General features: G+C 31.9%; 1 long non-coding RNA gene across 1 annotated transcript; it reads right to left on the reverse strand.

Annotated features, from left to right (window-relative positions):
* Positions 1 to 2,732: 2,732 nt before the first annotated feature.
* On the reverse strand, positions 2,733 to 7,593 carry LOC145305634 (uncharacterized). The gene is made up of 4 exons (XR_013874652.1): positions 7,559 to 7,593; positions 5,711 to 5,832; positions 4,376 to 4,441; positions 2,733 to 3,407 (listed from the first exon to the last, which is right to left on the reverse strand). It is a non-coding gene; the product is annotated as an uncharacterized LOC145305634 (long non-coding RNA).
* Between the last annotated feature and the right edge of the window lie 4,066 nt (positions 7,594 to 11,659).

Here is an 11,659-nt window from a genome sequence, read left to right on the forward strand (position 1 = left end):
TTTATACAATAATCCAAACTGTATATAATTCACAAATATCTTCTCATTAATTGTGTACAGACTGATACTGAGACCAAAACACTGTCTGTCGAAATACACACAGATGCGCGGGCACTAACCAATTGACCCTTGGCTAGCATACATTTACTACCTCCCCCTTTTTTGGAACGTCTCTACTTTCTCACCAAATAATATTAAACTTAACATACCATGAAGAGTGAATTGTTTAATTCTTCCTTCCTTTTTAACTCCGCCATTTTTTCATTGTATAAAGACTTTCTTCCCATTTTTTACTGAAATGCAAACTATTTTTTTTTTGGAAATATAAGAATGATTCCTCTTAACTTCTACATATAGTTAGGAAGCTACATAGTAAAATGTCCCTACTGACGTAAACATTGACTTGCGAGTATATTAAAAAATATTGGAAAATAGTGTGTGCAAAAATATAATATTGTACTTTGTTGTCCCAGGAATCAGTATAGCAAAACTCAAATCGATCTGATAATTAAATCATATAAAAATATGTTGTTAAAAAAGTGGAAAAATCAACATGTTAAAAATGGACGTACGGACATTTTGGTAACAATTATAGAGTTGCTACACTTTCTAAATTGTACCTAACTTATACAGGGACCACCATGCAAAATTTGAAGTCGATATAAAAATCTAACGTGCCTAAATCAACGAAAAAAGCAATCCGTCACGGACCGACGGACCGACAGACCGTCAGACCGACCCTAATTATAGAAAAGCTTTGCTTTAAAATGTATAACAAAAATGGTCTGTTTTTCTTGCCAAATCCCCGGATTCAAAAATCAAAACATTAATCAGCTGTTTCAACTAACCTTCAATTTTAAAGATATTATAATAAAAAATTTTTTGCAAAAAACGTTGATTTTGTTAAATAAAAAGTAAGCAAAAATATTATACAATTTATTAAATATTTTTTTATATTTTTTAAAAGCAAAAAAATCTTAATTTCGGAGCTATATTAACAATTCTTAAAATCTTCATACTATCGAAACATCCTATTATTTTTACGTCACACTGATAATTTCTAAGACACTAATACGGTGTTCAATACCGAACCCCGTATTACTGTCTTAGAAATCAACTTAGTGACGTAACAAAAAATTGAGGGATGAGAGGAGAGGTGGGAAAGGAAACCCCTAAAAAAGGGATGGATAATAGAACTGGTGGGATGGAAAATAGGACTGATCGATAATTTATAATTTATAAAGAAAATTTAGGAAATAATGTTACAAAGAGTACAAAATACTATAATTTTTATACTCTTTGTAAATATGTTTTTATCTTTCTTTATTTTTCCTTCCAAAGAAGAATTAATATAGATTTTCTATAAATAAATATCGGGTATAGTCCATTTCGTAACATGGCACCTTATGGGGCGATTCTTCGTATTTTTCACAGTAGCTTTACTCCTAACCTAACCTATAAAAAGTCATTTTAAAAATACGACAAATCGCCCTTTAGAATAAGCAATAGCAATTTAGCTTTTATATTATTGTTTTCAATGCATAGATTAATTTAAATTTTTCGAGCAAACATAGTCATTTGTATAATTTATCAAGCTTCTGTCAGCATAATATCTATGACAAATATAAATCATTATATGAGGGAAGAGGAGTGAAGGGGAAACCGCTTAGTTGGAACGTATTGTTTTAATAGCGGCGATTTACATTGAGGGAACATATACAAAAATTTAAAGCAGATCCAAATCGGTCCAGCGGTTAGCAAGTTTGAAACATAGTGTATGCTTTCTTCAGCGAATATTTCTCTTTTTATGTAACCCCTTTGTATATTCCCTAAATTTTGGGGAAAAAAATAAAGATGACAACATCCATAAAGGCGAAGTTCTAAATCGGTAGCAACGAACATAAACATTCATTAATTAAACTGAAAAATTGTAATATAAACCCCTAACGGTGCTTCCCCCCCCCCCCCCCCCCCCCCGACCGATTAAGGTGCAGCAAGGGGCCCGACTGTTAAGGGCAAATGTATAAAAGTCGAAACAAAATTGTAGTAAATTTGTTAAAACTGCTTAAATAAAGGATATCGTTTAAGGACATAATAACATTTTTAGGAATTGATTATAGAGATGCTTCGCTTATAATATTGTATTTTGTTGTCATAGGAATCAGTATTAGCGAGTAACTGGTTAAAAATTTTAGATCATTTCTTTTATATATTTCAATGATTCAGTTTAACAAATACAAAACAAGGATGAACCTCCATAAAAGCGAAGTTCTGAAAAGGAAGGAAAACGAACAATAATACATGTAGAGTGTCAGAACTGAATAATCAGAATATAAATGTATAAAAGTCGAATTGTACGTTTTGTTGAATGTTTAATACTTACATTTTTAAGACTTGATTATAGAGATGCTACACTTATAACATTATACTATGTTGTCCTAGGAATAAGTATTTCAAAAATCAGTTCAACCGGATTATTATATCACATAAAAATTTGTTACTAAAAAGTTGAAAATAAACAAGTTCAAAATGGACGTTTATAATGAATGATTATAGAGTTGCTACTCTTTTTAAATCGTACCTAAATACTATAGGAATCATCATGCATAGTTTGAAATCGATAGGACAATTTTAACATGCCTAAATTAACTAAAAAAGCTAACAGTTACCGAGGTATATACCCTAATTATAGAAAAGCTTCGCTTTAAAAAGGATAAGAAGATGAAATTATACAGTCAAACATTTTTTTATTTTTAATAAATTTTGTAGTGTATTCAACATTTAACAACAAAGATGACAACATCCATAACAGCAAGACCATAAAATCTCTTAATTACTGATATTTAAATAAACATCAAAAATTAATATAAGCTTTGTTATCCGGGACCTTCGGCCCCTTGGGTCTAACAAAACTTGTTTTAATATTTTTATTTTTATTTTCTACAGAAATCTGACTATAATACGATGAGATATATAACTATTAATATACACACAAAAAATACAACATTTTATACTTTATCACAATAGAAAAAACATAACAATTATAAATATTTACATCACCTAGATTTTGACAATTAAATAAAAAATGGATAAAAAAAAGTAAAACTTAAAATAGAAGGCAAACATATCTAAAGAACACAACTTCAGATTTCTTGGAAAGACTTTTTGGTTTGTTTTTGTAAGGTACATTTTTTTGTTTTTATCATTTGGAACTTTTCTTTATTTTTTTTTTAATGCAAAGTTAGATTTGTCTATGTTTTTTAATCAGTTCTTAATAAAAAAATAATTTTTAAAAAAGAAAATGCATTGTTTTCATACCCTGAGACAAATAGTTAAAAAGGTTTAGATGTTTTTTTACTTGCAATGTTAAAAAAGGGAGAGACGCCCACGGCTTCTGGGTGGCTTTTCTGAAAAAAATATATAATATTCAACATTTTATAATATTTACTCAATTCAATATTTTTTTGAGGATTCCCTTGAAGTGTCCAGTCAAGCAGAAACACCCCATTAGTTGGAAAAATTTTTAAAATAAAGTATGGGATAGTTTTTGGTGTGTTAGTATTTTATTCTAACTTAGGTTAGGTTAGGTTAGGTTGTATTGGGTTTAAGATAACCCCTCACAATTTAAACTATCTAAAATTTTAAAGGAGAAGTTTCTATTCTCGCTAGGCAATTTGAAAGCACCATTCTTTATTATATTGTTTGCATGATTGACATAGAAACAGAGGGTACACTTTTTGAAATTTCAGGTATAGTCCCTTTCGTGGCAATTCCTCTATTTCAAGCCCCTGCAGGGGGCTCTAACCCTGTGGGGACAATTGCCTATCCCTGCAGGGCAATTATTTAACTTAACCTAACCTAAAACAACCTATAAAAACTAATGTAAAAATATGACAAAACACCCTTTACGAGGCGTTGCCACGAAAGGGACTATAACCGAAATTTCTTTGATTAATAAGCCAGTAATTTGGAAACCTATATACGATATCTACCTGTAAAGTTATGATTTCTATTGTTCAATGTCACTGAATTTGGCATCCAAAGACCAGCAAATAAGTGCCCTTTTGATTTTGTTAATAGAAATAAACCTTACTGATATCTGTCTTAGCTTAAAATGTTGGGGGAAAATTAATTTATCGTCTATTTACATTTACTTATACACGGAAATCTTTAGGGGTAAGACAATGGAAGATAAATTGATATATGTCCCCAATGATGATACACAAAATCATTCATTCTTTAAATTAAAATTACCCTGATTCGATAAAGGCACCCAAGGATTTTTTGTGCAAACGAAAATGATAACATAGTTATAAAACTTTGCCACTTTGGGTACCAATGTAATTTACAATACAATGTCCCATCTCTACTGTACCTGTTTCTAAATTAGATTCCAAAGTATTGTTGTTCGCCTGTATTTGTCTTTCTGATTCATGCGTACCTGAAAAGGTAAGTTTTATAGTCTGTTTCATGGAAAGAGAAGCAAAGGCACAGCTATACGTCCCCAGGGGCCTCTAGGGCCACTTGGGGTGGTTTTAATTGAATTCGACCCCCTTCTCTTTTATTTTAATTGTAAAAAGATAAGTAAATCCCCCCTAATTTTTTTTGAGGTTTGATCGCCTCCCATAAAATAGATATAAACCTTCTAGGGACCCAGGAGATGATACATTGTAAAGGAGAACTGTTGTACAATTCAGTGGTTAAGGATCCCTCGGTACATACTCATAGCTAGATATCCTGTTTCTTTTTTATAAGGATAACATGTTAGATGCAAATACATCATAAATTGTCTTAATTATGACTTTTTTATGTTAAAGGGGACTATCCACGAACAAGAGCAAGTGAATATACTAGGTTTATGTTTAGTATTTGGGTTATCGACTAAAAAGTTATGCTTCACCATTGTTTACATGAAAAAACTTTGAAATGTAAAGCATTTTTTGATGCAATATCATCAAATGGTTTGTTGAGTTCAAAGGACAAAATAAAATAAAAGCATCAAATGCTGTAAATTTTAAAAGTACATTAATTAAACTGTTTAAAATATTGAACTTAGAACTCATAAAATTTTATGATATTGCACTAAAAGATGCTTAACATTTCAATTTTTTTTCTCCATATAATACTATGATGAAACCTCAATTTTTAGTCGATAAACCAAATATTAAAAATTTTATGGATCAATGCTGGAAGGTGCTTAGAATCACTTGCTTTTGTTCGTGGATAGTCCCCTTTTACTTTTATTAGAATAACTGGGTATAGTCTCTTTCAGAGAAACGCTCTTTAAGGGGCGTTTCTTTGTTTTTTTCAAAGTAGCTTTTCTCCTATTTCTAGCCCCTGCGGGGGGCTCTAACCCTACGGGATAAATAGCCTAACCCTGTAGGGCAATCACCTAACTCAATTTAACCTAACCTAACCTAAAATAACTTATCAAAAGCCATTTTAAAAATACGACGAATTGCCCCTTAAGGGGCGTTGCCACGAAAGGGACTATTACTGAATAACTGGATGTTCATTTTTGTTTTTGAGATTTACTTTTAAAAATATTATAATTATTGGTGGAAAAGTTCTGACAATGCTTTTTTTGTTCCAATAAATATTTTATAAATGTCAATTATGTTTTTATACCAAAGAATAAGAGTAAATTCACGGTCATGTGTCCGATGCTTTCTCAATGTTCCCTCCCTCTCTCCCTGATATAATATTTTACCTGGCTAGCTGCATCTACTTCTGAATAGACGTACAAGGTGAACCAGAAAATTGGAACCGCTCGCTCAAGCTTCATTGCAGATATGAGGGTGATAACGTTGCACACTGGATGTTAGGTTAGGCCTGAAATAACAAGTAGGGTTGGGCCGGATATCCGGTCAACGCCGGTATCCGGCAAATATCTAGTTATCCGACCAAATTACCGGATATCCGGCCGGATAACCGGCCATATTACTACATATCAAAGTATCACAAAAGGATATAGTCCCTTTTGTGGCAACGCACCTTAAGGGGTGATTTGTTGTATTTTTAAAATTGCTTTTAATGGGTTATTTTAGGTTAGGTTAGGTTATATTTGGTTAGGTGATTGCCCCGCAGGGTTAGGCAATTGGCCCCGCAAGGTTAGAGTCCCCCGCGAGGGGCTAGAAATAGGAGGAAAGCTACTTTGAAAATACGAATAATCGCTCCTTAAGAGGCGTTGCCACGAAAGGAACTATACCCGCAAAAAAATTTCTTCATAAACTGGTGTTTTATATTATACTAGCGGTTGCGTCCCTAGTATCTAGGGATATTAGAAGGGACATGAAAGTGCAGAAAAATAACTTAAAACCTTACAACGACTTTTTTTTTGTAAAAATTAAACAGCCTAAAACCACCCTGGGACCTATAAGAAGCTTATATTTACATTTTTACTTAAACAAAGCATTTCATGTTATCTAATACTAAAATATCCTATGGTCGTACATCCTCATATGTAATATAGGTGTTCCAAGTCCTGAAACTCCAGGTCTCCAGAAATCTTTAAACGGTTCCTGTGACTGCAAAATTTTACTTAAAGATTTCAAATTTTAAACGTAGGCTTTTTTATATATCTTCATGACATATTACAATTTCATAAAATCCGTTGCCGTTTACCTGCCAACCGTCGGTTTGCGGCTGGCAGCTGCCAAGTATTGCTGCCACCGCCAAAATTTATGTATTGAGATTTCTAATATAAAAGGGGTAGTTTCACAAAATGCATTTGAGCTTAATTTAGTGAACCGCATATTTTTTTGCTAGTTAATGGGTTAAACTATATTTATATGGTATATTTTAGAAAGAATTTCAATTTTCTACCACGTAGTTTTGAAAATATCAAGACTAGAAAATCATCTTTTTAAAGTGCATATATCACAAAAAGACGATTTTCAAGTCATGATATTTTCAAAACTACGTAGTAGAAAATTTAAATTCTTTCTAATATATGCCATATAAATGTAGTTTAACCAATTAACCAGGAAAAAATATGCGGTTCACTAAATTGAGTTCAAATGCATTTCGTGAAACTACCTACCCCTTTACATAAAGATAAACATATTCAGAAAAAAAATTTCTTCTATTTAAGATTAAAAAAAACAGAGATTTTTGTTGTAAAATATAAAAGATTATATTGCCGGATATCCGGCCAGATAGTTTCAATATCCGGTATCCGGCCGGATATTGAAAATGGCCGGATATCCGGCCCAACCCCAATAACAAGGATTAGTTTTAGTGTGCGACACTTTCCATATTATGGAGAAAGATATATTAATACTTGGATATTGCACAACTTTGAGCACCCAGATAATTCTTATTCCAGTGTCCCCTCCATCACTATGTAAAATCTTTGTAAAAAGTTACATTTCCTTTAAAACCGATTATTATCCCTGAATTAAAACCGCTTCTTAGCCATGATGAAAAAACGTGCATTGAATCTATACAATTTTTTACGAAAAATTTAAGAGACAAACAAAACTGGAATTGATCTTATAATTTACACTTTTCCAACCGCGGAAAGCTGTCTATAATACTATGCAATAAAAACTACTACCTTGTAGATCGAAACTCAACCTGTACTTCATCCTGCCGCAAAAAAAAAATTACTTTGATTTATGTTTTTGTTTGTACCGAAAGATAATTATAACTATTTTGGAGGGAGGGTACCTTCACCCTCCCAAATGTAATCGCCTTCTGGAAAAACCCATTTTAAAACCTACAATAGAAAGTGTAGGGTAGACTAAAGGAACAGAGCCGCCGCGCTGGTATAAAGAAAAAAAATGAATTTCCAGTATGGCTTCGCAACTGATTGATATCCGCTGGATTAAAACCAGTTCTTAACCATACACGTATTACAGACTAGTTTTTTCTAGGTGCTAACAAAACTGGTTTTAATGTTTTCATTTTTATTTTAATATCTGCTGAATATGATGCAACTTATATCAAATTAATTTCTTTTCCTGAAACCACCCGCTTGGCGTTGAGTTGTTGGAATGGAGGATACAAGTTGTTCATTCCATGGGCGACATCTGCTATAAATAATGCATTATAAAAAAAATAAAAGTATCTTTCTGAAGATTGCGAAAGCGTGATACTTTAAGTTAAAGATAAATAAAATTGAAGTAAACAAGGATGACAACATTTATAAAAGCAAAGCACTGAAACGGTAGGACACTTGTATAGTGTCTGAACTGAATAACCAGAATATAAAAGTATAAGAGTCGAAGCAAAATTGTAAGTAAATTTCTTGAAAAACTGCTTAATACAGGATAATGTTTATGGACATACTTACCTATTTAGGACTTGGTTATAGAGTTGCTTTGCTTATAATATTGTTCTTTGTTGTCCCAGGAATCAATATACCAAAAATCAGATCAAACGGATAATTAGATCAAATCAAAATTTGTTAAAAAAGTAAAAAAAATCAATATGTTTAAAACGGACATTCTTGTAATGATTATAGAGTTGCTACGCTTTCTAGATCGTACCTAACTACTACAGTAGTCATCATGCAAAGTTTGAAATCGATATGACAATTCTAACATGCCTAAATTAACGAATAAAAGCTATCTATCTCGGACGGACGGACGGACGTACGGACGGACGGATGGACAGACGGACCATCCCTATTTATAGAAAAGCTTCGGTTTTAAAAACGTTGTTTTACTATATAATATATCTACAAACTACAAATACATATATCAAATAATATGAAAATACAAATATGAACAGTTAATTCTGAACTAAACCGTTTTTACACTTAAATTTTAATTTGCTTGTAGATATTAAGACAAAAATTGTTTTAAAATTTGACATTGTACCTTTAAAATTATATTTTATACAATAATCCAAACTGTATATAATTCACAAATATCTTCTCATTAATTGTGTACAGACTGATACTGAGACCAAAACACTGTCTGTCGAAATACACACAGATGCGCGGGCACTAACCAATTGACCCTTGGCTAGCATACATTTACTACCTCCCCCTTTTTTGGAACGTCTCTACTTTCTCACCAAATAATATTAAACTTAACATACCATGAAGAGTGAATTGTTTAATTCTTCCTTCCTTTTTAACTCCGCCATTTTTTCATTGTATAAAGACTTTCTTCCCATTTTTTACTGAAATGCAAACTATTTTTTTTTTGGAAATATAAGAATGATTCCTCTTAACTTCTACATATAGTTAGGAAGCTACATAGTAAAATGTCCCTACTGACGTAAACATTGACTTGCGAGTATATTAAAAAATATTGGAGAATAGTGTGTGCAAAAATATAATATTGTACTTTGTTGTCCCAGGAATCAGTATAGCAAAACTCAAATCGATCTGATAATTAAATCATATAAAAATATGTTGTTAAAAAAGTGGAAAAATCAACATGTTAAAAATGGACGTACGGACATTTTGGTAACGATTATAGAGTTGCTACACTTTCTAAATTGTACCTAACTTATACAGGGACCACCATGCAAAATTTGAAGTCGATATAAAAATCTAACGTGCCTAAATCAACGAAAAAAGCAATCCGTCACGGACCGACGGACCGACAGACCGTCAGACCGACCCTAATTATAGAAAAGCTTTGCTTTAAAATGTATAACAAAAATGGTCTGTTTTTCTTGCCAAATCCCCGGATTCAAAAATCAAAACATTAATCAGCTGTTTCAACTAACCTTCAATTTTAAAGATATTATAATAAAAAATTTTTTGCAAAAAACGTTGATTTTGTTAAATAAAAAGTAAGCAAAAATATTATACAATTTATTAAATATTTTTTTATATTTTTTAAAAGCAAAAAAATCTTAATTTCGGAGCTATATTAACAATTCTTAAAATCTTCATACTATCGAAACATCCTATTATTTTTACGTCACACTGATAATTTCTAAGACACTAATACGGTGTTCATGAATACCTATTATTTGTATAATTTTCCTCGCCATTCACTAAAATAAAACCAAAATTTATTTGCGTCTTTTAACTACAATCCTTTTTGTAACCCATACTGACACGAATTATTACTTTCACTTATTTGAATAAATTATAAAGTGCTTATTTAGCCGCTATTATTAAGCGAACCGCCATATTTTTAACAATTTGTAGCATAAGGCGCAGCCGCAAGTTATTCAGTAATCCACAGCTGTGTTAACCATTATGAGGATGATTTTGCATCTCTTGGCAGCCAAAATTAAACTGCTGCCACATTTTTAACAAAAAAACCGCAGCTGAGTCGTTTCGAAAGTGTGCATCTACCGAGCCACATATCAAAATGGGCAGCTGCCTAAAACTGCTACAAAAATTGTTATCCTTGTTTTAAAGAAATAAAAAGTGTAACTGATGTAATTTGTATCAATCTTATACAATAAACTCTCACACATTGTTTCAATTTAAACAAGGATAAGTTAGTCCATAAGTAGCGCAGCATTTTTATAACTTGATTCGGATAATTAGATCATAAAAAAATTTGTTGTTAAAAAAATGAAAAATAAACATGTTTAAAATGGACGTACGGACATTCTGGTAATGATTATAGAGTTGCTACGCTTTCTAAATCGTACCTAACTACTAAAGGAATCACCATGCAAAGTTTGAAATCGGTAGGACAATTCTAACATGCCTAAATTAACTAAAAAAAACTATCCGTTACGGACGGACAGACGGACCGACGCTAATTATAGAAAAGCTTCGCAAAGCAGGGCTCATATGCGGAAATCGTAATTTATTACCCTAGTGGGAACCTTGTCCCTTTTTGTATTGGGTCATTGAATCAGCCAATAGCGTTGGAAATATAAACACAGCCAAGTCCATACAAAGGAAAAAGAAAGCAATTTGCTAGCAAACGAAAAGTGTCTCCAGTACTTGGGGCTGGTAGTTGTCTGGATTATATAATACATCTATACTTATACATTTATTGGTTCGCCATACAAATGAGTTTAATTATCAAAAAACAACTCCTACCCTATTGATATCTGTCTCAACCACCTCCCCCAAAATATAGAGCTTGAACGGACGTCCTTGGTATGAAAGTCTATGGACCAAATAATTTATGGAATAGCTACGATTTGATGAAAATGTAACAATGATGAATAAAGTACATTTTAACAGGAAAACAGAGATATGACATTGGAATATAAAATTTATCTCTTCTCTTAAATTCTAAATATATTGTTTCATTCTGCCTCTATTAGCATGTAAATATTGAATTGAAAAGGCAGCTGTTATCCCTTCCCTTTTCATTAGAGTAAAACACTAGAGGTTAAATAACTGTATCTCCCCGTCGCAACCACTTTGTGCAACCTTTCTATTGGGTAATTGAAAATCAACCAATGGTGTCGCTTATATTAACACAGCCAATTAGCAGAAAATAATTTAGAAGTTGACGAAGAAGGTCTTTGAAAAGGGAAGGGAGGTAGTTCTCTGTATATACATCTATACTATAGATCCGTTCCTTTTTCTATAAATTCCTTGAAAACTAATTTAATCTTTTTACAATTAAATCTCAAAAGTTTCTGGATTTTTCTTGCAAAGATTAAGCTGACGAAAAATTTTTATGTAAAAGCGCTTTGAATTAACTTAAAAATTATTACAAGTATGACAATATCCATTATTTGTCAGCTCAAAATATATAAAAAAACAGTAACAAGC

The sequence above is a fragment of the Acartia tonsa genome, chromosome 14 (assembly GCF_053477335.1).
Source record: "Acartia tonsa isolate MP-2025a chromosome 14, ASM5347733v1, whole genome shotgun sequence".
NCBI classification, from domain to species: Eukaryota; Metazoa; Arthropoda; class Copepoda; order Calanoida; family Acartiidae; genus Acartia; species Acartia tonsa.